The following is a 12459-nucleotide window of genomic DNA, read 5'->3' as shown; positions in this document are numbered from 1 at the left end:
GTAGGACAACCTTCCAGGAGAGAGGACATAAGCTGGCTCATTATTCGAGGTCAGCGGTACTGAATATCACCCCGTCGGAAAGGATTCAGCCCAGTTCTTGGGAGGATGGATTAGATGATTAAACGTGTCCCATCCTGTGATTGAGCTTGCATCTCTCCCTGTGCAGTGGCTTTTCCTTCAAGTCACCAGCATGGAGCTTCAAACAGGATTCTGACTGTTGAGGTCAGGACAAGCCATTCGCTGCCCTCTCCTTCCACCCCTGCCCCTGTCCCGGACCAATGGCCTTGCCAAGACTCAGCTGGGGACACTGAAGATTGTCCCAGGAGGAAGGGTGAAGCGCCATTGCCACAAAAGCCATTATTCACCAATATGGGGGACGTGGGCACCGGCCAGATGGGCTGGAGATGGGCATGACTATGGTTCCAATCCATCTGTTACTTCATTGACCGACAGTCTAGGAGACCTCCTCCTCATCATATAAAAGGTGACCATGGAGATGATTTGGCGGCTTTGGATCTGGAGCTGGACAGAGTGAGGAGGATGCTGGGAAATACTCTAGATGCCTCCCGGCAGGTGGACTCCGGCCATCCCACTACCCACAGCTCCTTGAGCAAGTGTGGACTTTAGTGCCTCTCCTGCACTAAATGCATCCCAGGAGCTCAGTCTAGAATGCTGTTTACTTTGATCCTATGGAAATTCTTTCATATTCAACTCCATTCACTAACCCACTAATTATCTCCACCCCCCCAACAAAAAAATAAATAAAGGAAAGGAAAAATCTGTCCTAGCAACTCCCAGGGACTTTGTGTCCTTGGAAATCACCTGCCTTTCCTTCTCTTCTTTTTTATTGTAGCAAAATATATACAACATGAAATTTACTATTTTAGTCATTTCAAGTATCCAGTTGAGCTGAATACTATTCCAGTGCCTGGACATACCATATTCTGTTTTCTGCTCATATACTGATGGGCACTTGGAAAGTTCCCACCTGTGGATTATTGTGAAGAAACCTGCCGTGAACAAGTATCTGTTTAAATTGCTGCTTTTGAAGCTTTTGAGTGGAATCCTGGGATAATACAGCAATTCTCTTTTAAACGTTTTGAGGAATTGCTGACTGTCTTTGGGGCGACTGCAAATTTTACACTCACCAACTGTGCATGACAGTGCCAATCTTACCACATCATTGCCAACATTTGTTTCTGTTTAATAACAGCCCTCCTAACGCATGTGAGGTGGCATTTCACTGTGGTTTTGTTTGCATTTCTCTATTGGCTAATGATGCAGAACATCTTTTCGTGTGCTTGTTGGCCATCTGTATGTCTTCTCTGCAAAAATGTCTATGCAGGTCCTCTACCTATTTGTGAAGCAAACTGAATTTTTGCTGTTGTTGTTGAATGGCAGGAGTTCTTTATATACTGTGGGTAGGAATCCTATATTAGAGATATGATCTGCAAAGATTTGCTCCCATTCTGTGGGGTTTCAACCTCTGGATAGTGTTCTTCGATGCACAAAATTTTTGAGCAACACTTCAACATTCTTAGATTTTTAACTCACATTTTGTGGCCCCTGTGGTTCAAAAACCTTCCAATGTTGCTTTTCCTGTGACAGGCCTGCCAATAAGAGTGACCAAACATTGCCTGTGGAATTTCGTGAAGATCTTTGTCCAATATGGTTCTTGTTACTCGCAGACCACTAACCAGGAACCAGCTGGGGAAAACTTGAAAGACTGTTGTTAAACACATGTGTCAGACTGCCCAGGGCTAAACTTCTTTTGAAACCACGTAAAACCAACTTTCAGGAGATGATGAGGGCAACTCTGTTAGAATGCCTTCCGGGTCTCATATATGGCTTAAAGAAACACGATCCCACAGTCTTTGCAAAATGTACTAACGGGATTGGCTCTTGGCACTAAGAGCAGGGCATAGTAATTGAAAGGAATTAAAAGGAAATTAAGTTTGAAAATGGTTTCCATTACTGGTGCATGTCTGAAAATAAGATGTTACACTGAGGCTGCAATGCAAACATTTAATAATTTGAGAGAGAGTCTGCAAAATTTTAATGGGGAACGACATGAAGAAATTGCACATTTCTTGAAAAAGAACGAAGCTGATTCAAGTTTTCCAGTGATAATTATTTTGTTTGAAAAAAAAAGTCTATTGTGGAACAACAGTTATATCTTTTAAGTTGATACATCTAATGGCAAATGGCTGTTCATTTCTTACATGGGGTTAATGTGGTTTGAGTTCAGAACCAAATCACCGGTATCCCACAAGATCCTTAACTGGGCAGTTTCTCAAATCCCACCAGTGACAAGAAGCTTGCAAATTAGGAGTTCATCACATTTTCTATGCCCCTTCTTTGCGCCTGCTTGCTTTTAAAGAAAAATTTCAAAAATTTCAAAATTTCAATACATCAAAAATTTTCACAAGTGCTATGAAGGGCTCTCAGTGGGTCACATACCACAGAGGATGCCTACTTCTTGAAGAACTGCGTAAGATGGTCAGAGATCACTTCTTTTCTTTCTACACATCTAGGTCCCAACACAGTATCCAGCATAGAGTTGCTTTTTTATAAATATTTAAATAAATATCAAATGAGTTCCTCCTCAACAAAAAAGGCCTCCTCACCAAGCTTCCTAACTCCAAGGCACTACGTTTGCCTTTTCCTCATAGGAGCCACAGTCAGACTAAAACCAGGGCAGTTGCCACCGCCTTGGATGGACTGAGTGCCAGGCAGAAGGCTCATGGTCTTCCCCATGTGATGGCAGGGCAACTCTCCCAGAGCATTCCAGAGGACACGCCGTGGTCTGCTCAGGTGTACGTGGCCCACCGCCTTCGAGGACGGATCACAGGAGGGACATTTACACTCAGGTACAACATTCCCCAAAGAGGAACAGCCAGAACCACCAAGAAGCTCTCATCTTCAACAAGACTCTGGCCCGTCTGTCAGCTGTGTCCATGTCATGATCCCATGGCTTTTCTGAGGTTGATGCTGTACAGAATGAAGGTCTCCAGAGTGAAAATGTGTGGTGTCAGCAGTGTGTATGGGTTAAACAGGCTAATAAAACCAGGTTATGGAGTCAAGGTCAGTACCCCTGGCTTGTAGAACAGATGTTCCACAATAGAACCCAGGGATCTCCCACCTGGCAGGTGAAGGTCAGCAGAGGGGGCGTCTCCCCACATGCTGATGCTGAGAGTCTTGTTATGAAGCCTGGAGCTGCCCCATCCATGTTCCTTTGTGCTAACACCAAAAAATCTTATTTAGACCATTCGGCTTGCTGGGAGGTAGTTCAGCCAACCAGCATTTGTGAAGAACTGAGGGCCGAAGTGGGCTCTCTGTGCACCCTGGGGTTGCAAACACAAATGCGACGCGCCCCTGCTCTGCAAGGCTGACCACAGGCTCTGGTTTCCCCACAAAAGTCTCTGTTTATGCCCGTTACCCTGCGTCCTCCCAGGTTACGTTGTCGTGGATTTTTCGTTCTTTAAAAACAAAGTATTATCAGTAAGGAAAAAAATCTGTGTCCTAAGCTGGCCGACTGAGCCAGCAAGGGAGTCCCAGCCCCTGCCCCCAGGCTCTTCTGGGTTCTTCTCCCTGCTCTGCTTCCCGGGCGGGCCAATCCGGGTTTCTCTCCCTGCCCCCCTTCACGCACGCACCAAGAGTGCCAAGTGTGCAGAAGTAGAAGTATATAAATTGCCCCCCTTGTTTGTGCTCGGGGCTCAGACCTTTGGAGATCACTCTTCTCTGAGCCCGCGGGCGTTAAACAAACCTCCTGTTCTCCAAGATCTCTGGGTGCCGCTTGGTTCTTCTGTCGGGCGATCAAGTCCAGGTTCCGTAACATTTGGTTCCCTGACTGGGAAACCCAACCGCACTGGCCCATTCTTGCCACTGGTTTGAGGGCAACAGCGGGGCAGTGACGGAACGAGAGATCGTAACGGAGAAGGCGCGCCCTGCCTAATTTTCAGCAGTCTCCCGCCCCGGTTGCCTCGGGCCAGCCCTGTTCTGCTGTTCCCGCCGGACTCGAGGAGACTTGGCAGGTGAGGACCAGGTCCCGACGTTGGATTCCGGTAAGGACTGGGGACCCAGGACCCAGACAGGCCCACCCGGCGTCAGGGTGGAAGGGGAGCCTGATCACCTCCCAGAGACCTCTTAGAGGTCTCACAGGTAGGGATTCCCAGGGAGGGAATGTAATAACTTCTGGAGTGTGAATGTGTGAGTGAATGTGCAGTCCGACCTGGCTTGCTCAAGCAGACGGATTCTGTGACTCCACGGGTGGGCACCCTTAAGGTCCCCAGAAGCCTACGGAGTCTGAGTGGGCCCGTCTGTGATTCTGTGGTGAATGGCATATAGACTATGGCGGCATCGGAATAGTTTCCGATTGTAAGTCACAACGCTGAGACCACTATGGCTAAGCCTCACCTAAGCTCCTTCGGGACATGGCCAGACGGGTATCTGGTCTCCTCACCTCAGGAGGCACCCCCCACTTTGTCTGTCTCTGCGCCATCGCACACGGGGACATCACCATGGGGTGAGGGCAGAGTAAACCTACGGTTCTAGAGACCATGATCAAAAATTTCAAGAAGGGGTTTTCAGGAGACTATGGAGTCAGGATGAACCCTGGCAAGTTGAGAGCCCTATGTGAATTGCAATGGCCCTCCTTTAATGTCGGGTGGCCTTCTGAAGGGACGTTGGATGTCCCAACGATTCGTCGAGTATGGCAAGTCGTAGCAGGAGAACCAGGACAACCTGACCAGTTTCTGTACATTGACTCCTGGCTAGGAATTGCTCAGACCCTTCCCTCTGGGTGCGATGTGCTTGCAATAGGCAGGGACAGGCCAGGGTCCTAATCACCTCATCTAAGTGACCTAAAGAAAATCCGCAAAAGCCCCAGGCTCCACAAATCCTAGCCGGAGATCCCGAGGATGAACCGACCCTGCCCCCACCGTACGTACCCCCAAGACCATCTACACCTGGCCCTTCAGCTCCAGACACTCCACCACCATCAGTTTCACCGACACCCCCAGGCCCAAAGGATCCACCAGTGCCCCCAGGCCCAGAGGACCCACCGGTGCCCCCAAGCCCAGAGGAATCCACCGGTGCCCCCAGGCCCAAAGGATGTACTTTCTCTAGGACCAGCAGCCAGGCTGCACCCCAGGCCGGGTGCAAGCGCCCTCCAAATGCCTGTAGGAGAGACGCGGGAACCCAAGAGGCATGATGAAGAAGGGACAGTCCAACCCAGCCGTTCCATGATGTATTATCAGCCCTTCTCCACCACCTACCTCCTCAACTGGAAACATAACACCCCATCCTACTCTGAGAAACCACCACAGGCTATGGTAGACCTCATAGAATCCCTCTTCCAGACTCATCGGCCAACCTGGGAAGACTGCCAACAGTTACTCCACACCCTGTTTAACACAGAGGAAAGGAGGAGAATAATGAAAGGTGCACGGCAGTACCTGGAAGAGTGGGCACTAGTGGGAGTCATTGACCCTGCTGCCTGGGCTAATACGGCTGCACCCGAAGAGCGCCCAGCATGGGACTTCACCACAACCAAGGGACAGGCCCACATCTGCTGGTACCAGGGGGCCCTCCTCTGGGGAATCCAGGCAGGAGCTAAGAAACCCATGAACATGACTAAGGTATCCTCGGTCACTCAACAACCAGGGGAGTCCCTCAGGGACTATTATGAAAGACTATGTGAAGCCTACAGAATATATACTCCATTTGACTCTGAGGCACAGGAAAGCCAACAGATGGTAAACACCTCCTTCGTGGCTCAGGCCACCCCAGACATCAGAAAAAAACTTCAGAAACTAGGAGGTTTCGCTGGGATGAACATCACCCAACTAATAGAGATTGCCAATAAGGTCTACGTGAACAGGGAGGTTGCAGCTGAATGGGAAGCCGACAAAAAGATGAAAAAGAAAGTCAGCCTCCTTGCTGCTGCCCTGAAAGAAAAGGACAACACGAAGATGGGGAGACCCCAACCACCGAAAGGGGGAAGCGCAGACCCCCTTGGCAAGGGATCAATGTGCCTACTGCAAGGAGAAAGGGCATTGGAAAAACGAATGTCCCAACCGCGGAAAGGCTCAGAAGCCCAGCCGCTACAAAGAAGAGCCCCGAGAGGAGGACCTCATAGGCCTTGTGGGAATACGGGGGACTGGGCTCTTTCCTCTTTGGCCCCCATGAGCCCATGGTCAGAATGAAGATGGGGGGCCAACTAGTGACTTTTATGGTTGATACTGGGGCCAAGCACTCTGTTGTCACCTCCCCAGTGGCCCCTTTCAGCAAAAGGACTGCAACCATTCTTGGGGCCACCGGGATGCGGGCGATACAACAGCCCTTTTGCCAGGCTTGCCAGTGCAAACTCGGGGGCCACAAGGTCTGACATGAATTCCTGTATCTGCCTGATTGCCCCACCCCTCTCCTGGGCCAAAACATACTCTCCAAGCTTAGGGCTCAGATAACCTTTGAGCCCACCGGACACACTAGCCTCTGATTGAACACAAGGCAAGAGGAGATGGGGTCTCTGGTACTAGCAGTTACCATGCCAAGGAAAGAAGAATGGAGGCTGTTCTGTGCCTAGGCCCAACCGAGCAGCCCGCCAGAGTTCAGACTTGCCTTCCCTTCAGTGTGGGCTGAAAACAACCCACCTGGACTAGCCTGGAATCAGGCCCCTATCATTGTTGAACTGATCTTAGGAGCCCAACCTCAGAGGCAAAGGCAATAGCCCCTTCCACAAGAAGCTAAGATCAGCATCCAAGAACATCTGACCAAACTCAAAGAAGCTGGTATTCTAGTCAAGTGCCAGTCAGCCTGGAATACCCCACTCCTGCCAGTCAAGAAGCCAGGAGGGGGATACCGACCAGTTCAAGACCTGTGGGCCATCAACAAGGTGACCATCTCTCTGCACCCAGTGGTCCCGAATCCATACACTCTCCTTGGCCAAATCCCAGGGTTGGCCAGGTGGTTCACTTGCCTAGATTTGAAGGATGCCTTCTTCTGCCTCCACCTAGCTCCCCAGAGCCAGCCAATGTTTGCCTTTGAATGGTCTGAACCTGATACAGGGCGCCAGATGCAACTGACTTGGACACGCCTCCCACAGGGGCTTAAAAACTCACCAACCCTCTTTGGGGAAGCGCTGGCCGTGGACCTCGCCAGCTTCCCAAGAGAGGCCACATGATGGACCCTCCTCCAGTATGTGGATGACCTCCTCCTCGCCAGTGACACACAAGAAGACTGCACAAAAGGCACAAAGGCCCTCCTACAGCCTGTCAGACTCGGGATAATGAGCCTCTTGGAAGAAGGGACAAATCTGCCAACAACAGGTCCGATACCTTGGTTTCCTCCTCACCCAAGGGAAAAGAGAACTAGGGCCAGGGAAAAAGAAAGTCATCATCTCCCTGTCACAGCCCCAGACAAAAAGGGGTCCATGAGAATTCCTGGGGGCTGCAGGATTCTGCCGCATCTGGATCCCTGGGTTCTCGGCAATAGCAAGACCCCTCTATGATCTCTTAGGGGGACCAGATCGAGAACCCCCTACCTAGACTGAGGAAGCAGAAGCTGCCTTCACAGAGATAAAGACTGCCCTGGGGTGGGCTCCAGCCCTGGGCTTACCAGATGTAGAAAAACCCTTCAATCTCTTTGTGCATGAAAAGGAAAAAATAGCGCTCGGGGTACTCACCCAGACTGTTGGACCCTGGCAACGGCCAGTTGCTTACCTGTCAAAGAAGCTGGATTCTGTGGCAGCAGGATGGCCACCATGCCTCAGGGCGCTGGCAGCCACAGTCCTACTCATCAAGGAGGCGGACAAGCTCACCCTGGGGCAAGAACTTAATGTCAAGTTCCCTCATGCAGTTGTGTCCCTCATGAACGCACAGGGACACCTCTTCCTTTCCAACTCTCGGCTAGCACAATACCAAGGGCTCCTCTGCGAAAACCCGCGGGTCACCCTCGAAACAGTAAGCACATTAAACCCAGCAACCTTTCTCCCCATGGAAGATGGGGAACCAGATCATGACCGCTCCAAGGTGACTGATGAAGTCTACACAAGCCGTCCAGATCTGTGGGATCAAGCCACAGAGAATCCAGAGCTCACACTGTTCAGCGATGGCAGCAGTTACCTATGAGAGGGAGCCCGGAAAGCGGGTTATGCAGTAACCACAACCACTGAAGTCCTAGAAGCTAAGGCATTACCAGCTGGATGGTCAGCTCAACGGGCTGAATTATATGCCTTAGTCCGAGCCCTCACCCTCCGTGAAGGAAGCGAGTCAACATCTATACAGACTCTTCAGTACGCCTTCGCTACTGTACATATACATGGAGCCATCTACATGGAAAGGGGCCTCCTAACTGCAGCAGGAAAAGCTATCAAGAACAAGGAGGAGGGGCGCCTGGGTGGCTCAGTTGGTTAAGCGACTGCCTTCGGCTCAGGTCATGATCCTGGAGTCCCTGGATCGAGTCCCACATTGGGCTCCCTGCTTGGCAGGGAGCCTGCTTCTCCCTCTGACCCTCCCCCCTCTCATGTGCTCTCTCTTTCTCATTCCCTCTGTCTCAAATAAATAAATAAAATCTTAAAAAAAAAAAAAAGAACAAGGAGGAGATACTGAGATTCCTCGAAGCTGTCTGGCTTCCAAAGGAAGTAGCAATCCAGCACTGTAAGGGACACCAGAAAGGAGACAACCCCATAGCATGGGGAAATCATCTGGCAGTTGAGGCAGCCAAGACCGCAGCCAGTGAGGACATGGACAGAGCCCCTTCCCTCACCATGGCCCTAACACCCCCGGAAGAAATCCCTCCACCCAGTTACACTGAAAAGGAAAAGGAATGGGCCATGGCTGAGGGAGCCACCCTGACTGAAAAGATGGACGCATCTTTGTTCCAACAGCAACTGGAGGGCATCTAGTCAAGAAATACCACCAACTCACTCATCTGGGGAAAACTGCATTAGAGGCCCTTCTCAAGAAACACCACTACCTCAGTCAGCTGCCTGCACTATGCCGAGCAACGAGTGAACGATACATAACATGTGCTAAAAATAATGCTCAGTCTGCACCACGGCTCCCGCCAGGTGTCCAGAGGATGGGAGCAACCCCCTTCGAAGACCTAGAGGTAGACTTCACAGATGTGCAGCCGAGCAGGGGGTTCAGATATCTCCTAGTAATAGTATGCACATAGTCTGAGTGGGTCGAAGCCTTCCCAACCAGGACGGAGCAAAGCTGGGAAGTAGCTAAAGTCCTCTTGCAGGAGATCATGCCCTGGTTTGGCCCGCTGTTAACAATCCATAGTGACAATGGACCCATATTTGTGGCAGACATTGTACAGGTCTTGACCAAATCTCTCAACACCACCTGGAGACTCCACACTGCTTACCAGCCCCAAAGTTCAGGGAAAGTAGAGCAAATGAATCACACCCTCAAGGGAACCTTAGCAACGTTTTATCAGGAGACTAACCTCCCATGGCCGGATCTGCTACCCCTAGCTCTCCTGTGTGCTCGCTGTACGCCTGGGACATCAGGTTTCTCCCCATTCGAATTAATATATGGACGGCCTCCCCCGTGCTTGGGAAGCCTTCCAGGAAACTTGCATCAGGTTGGAGATAAAGGGATAAAGGAGCAGCTTCAGGCCCTGGGGCCACCCTAAATAAATTACAAAAGTACACCATTGAGAGGGCCCCAATCTCCTTAGGGTCTCAGGTACACTCCTTCCAGACAGGGGACTCAGTTGGGGTCAAAGATTGGAAGAAAGACCCCCTCAAATCACAGTGGACAGGGCCCCACACTGTTGTTCTAACCGCCCCTACTGTCCTCAAGGTCTCAGGTGTCACCACGTGGGTCCACCACTCCAGAGTGAAGAAAGCTCATCATTCGGACGAGGAGCCGTGCCAGTGGAGAGTCCAGCCAGACTTCACGAACCCACTCCGGCTTCACCTTTGACAAGACCCCACTGACTGATGGACACCTGCTCACCGTGGTCCCTGGCTCTCATCGGCATGATTTCCCTCATCTTGGGAGTCGGACACTGTTACCCCTCCTGACTGGACTTTCCCCCCAAGGCTTACTATTGTCATTGCTTAGTGGGTGTCCCTAGGGTGTATTACTGCACTTACTTGTCCACGGGTTTCATCTGCTGACGGGTTAGCCACAGTGGCTCCCTCTACCTAAGGTCATAGACTCCACTTTTACTGGCCCTCTGCTGTCTACTCCTGAGTGCATTTCACCGTGGTTTTCCTGGCCCCAGTCAGTCCCTGTTCTCTGCTACCTGGTGTGCGGTTCCTCCTCACTGCCTCTAGCTTGCCCGGCCAGGCAAGGGGGGCAAACTCTCGTATCACCATCACTGGCAAATGGCGTTTCCATCTTATCCCCTTCAATCCCACACCAGCACCCCCATTGACTTCTTCCACCTGGGATGGACACACACCAAAGGTTAACCTCCATTTTGATAGATGCCAGCTTCTTGATACCTCCTGGGAACCTCACAGATGGTGTTCCTACCATGGCCCTCACTCAGGTTACCAGCTGGTAGATATCTACATCTGTGGGGGCCTGATGCCTCAACAGCCAAACACCTGCCCTCAGTTCTGCTTGCAAGCCTGGGGATGTGAGTCATGGGTGGCGACTTGGCCGGGAATGAAACAATGGTCCACCAGGTGGTGGCACCTCAAACAGTGAGGTGACACCCAGATTTCCTTGGTATGCAATGCCACCCCATCCTCTTGCCCTAAAAATCACTGTATACCTCTCACCCTCTCAGTCTCAGAACCCAATGCCACCTCATGGGCTGCAGGAATCATTCTCCTGTTGGGCCAATATCACCCTATGGGGACCGACCCCATGGACAAGTTTATGATTAAGTCCATGTTTGCCCCAAGCCTTGCAGTCAACCCCCAGAGTCAGACAGAAAATAACTCGCCCTGGCTCATCCCCGGGTCCCCCATCCACACGCAGCAAGCATCTATAGCGCAACTGTTAGGTATGATTAACACCTCCCACCAAGCACTTAACCACTCAAATCCACCCCTAGTGTCTGACTGCTGGATCTGTATGAAGCCGGGTCCCGTCCAATACCTAGGTGTCATCCTCAACCAGTCCACTGTGTCACCTCCCACCTCGGCACTGGGGACCTCAGATTATCCCTTTCTGGCTCTGGTACCGCTGTATGGCAATACTTCCTCTCCCATCACAGGCCACAGTTGGGTCTGTGCGCCTAACACCAGTTTTCTGGCTTGTGATCAAGGTGTATACATCTGCATCACCCCACGCGATCAATCATGCACGCTTGTCAGTCTCTTACCCGATCTTTCAGTCCTCCCCAGGAGCGATGCCCCACTCATATGGAGACCTCCTAGCTGCCCTTGACAGTCCCCCACAGCCATCCCTCTTATTGTGAGCCTGCTGGCCGCATCAGGTGTTGCCGTTGGCGCCACTGGCGTCGGGATGTCTCAGGTTCAGTACCAGGAGTTAACTCAACAACGCATGGTGGATTTTTCCGCTCTCACTCAGTTGGCCCTGGCCCTGCAGCACCAACTAGATTCACTGGCCTCAGTGGTCCTCCAAAACAGGTGCGGGCTCGACTTGCTCACGGCTGCGCAAGGGGGGCTCTGCCTCTTCTTGTAGGAGGAAAGTTGTTTCTAAGCTAATGAGTCCGGGGTGGTCCAAGAAACTCTGACCCAATTACAGGAACGAGTACATCACCGGTGGGAAACACTCTAGTGGACAACTTGGTGGGATACCCTCTCACAATGGTTCCCTTGGTTCGCCCCCCCTCGTTGGCCCCCTCCTATTGCTTCTCCTCATAGTGGCATTTGGTCCTTGTGTTCTTAATGCCCTTACTAGGTTTAACACTGCTCAAATTGCTAAGATCAGACTCCAGTTGCTCCTTACTCACTATTGCCCCTTAGGAAATGAAAATGATGCCCTCTAAACTAGGTGTTTAAAGGGGCATCAAAGGGCAGAATGATAAGGAAAATCTGTGTCCTAAGATGGCCGACCAAGCCAGCAAGAGAGTCCCAGTCCGTGCCCTGGGGCTCTTCCGGGTTCTTCTCCCTGCTCTGCTTCCCGTGCACACCAATCCAAGTTCTTCTCCCTGCCCCGCTTCGTGCATGCGCCAAGAGTGCCAAGTGTGCGTAAGTAGAAGTGTATAAATTGCCCCCTTTGTTTGTGCTCAGGGCTCAGACCTTTGGAGATCACTCTCCTCTGAGTCCACCGGCATTAAATAAACCTCCTATCCTCCACGATCTCTGGGTGCTGCTTGGTTCTTCCGTCGGGCGATCCAGTCTAGGTTCCATGACATTATTATTAGGACTTGAAACAGTGAGATGGAAGAGTTGGACAGACCTTCATGCTCGGCCTCCATGGGCCCTATTGAGTAGGGTGTGGGACATGTGCAGTGGACAGGGCTCCCACCTGAGGATGTGCTGTTCCGACTGCTGGAGACACATGTGCAGAAATGCACTTGTCA

General features: G+C 51.3%; 1 protein-coding gene across 1 annotated transcript in view; it reads right to left on the bottom strand.

The window, feature by feature from the left end:
- The window catches only part of KIF26B (kinesin family member 26B), a 442436-nt gene that overhangs the window by 31062 nt on the left and 398915 nt on the right, over positions 1-12459 (bottom strand). The gene's annotated exons all lie outside the window — the stretch shown is intronic.

Source organism: Neomonachus schauinslandi, chromosome 6 (assembly GCF_002201575.2).
Source record: "Neomonachus schauinslandi chromosome 6, ASM220157v2, whole genome shotgun sequence".
NCBI lineage: Eukaryota > Metazoa > Chordata > Mammalia > Carnivora > Phocidae > Neomonachus > Neomonachus schauinslandi.
This window is presented reverse-complemented; position numbering and strand designations above follow the sequence as displayed.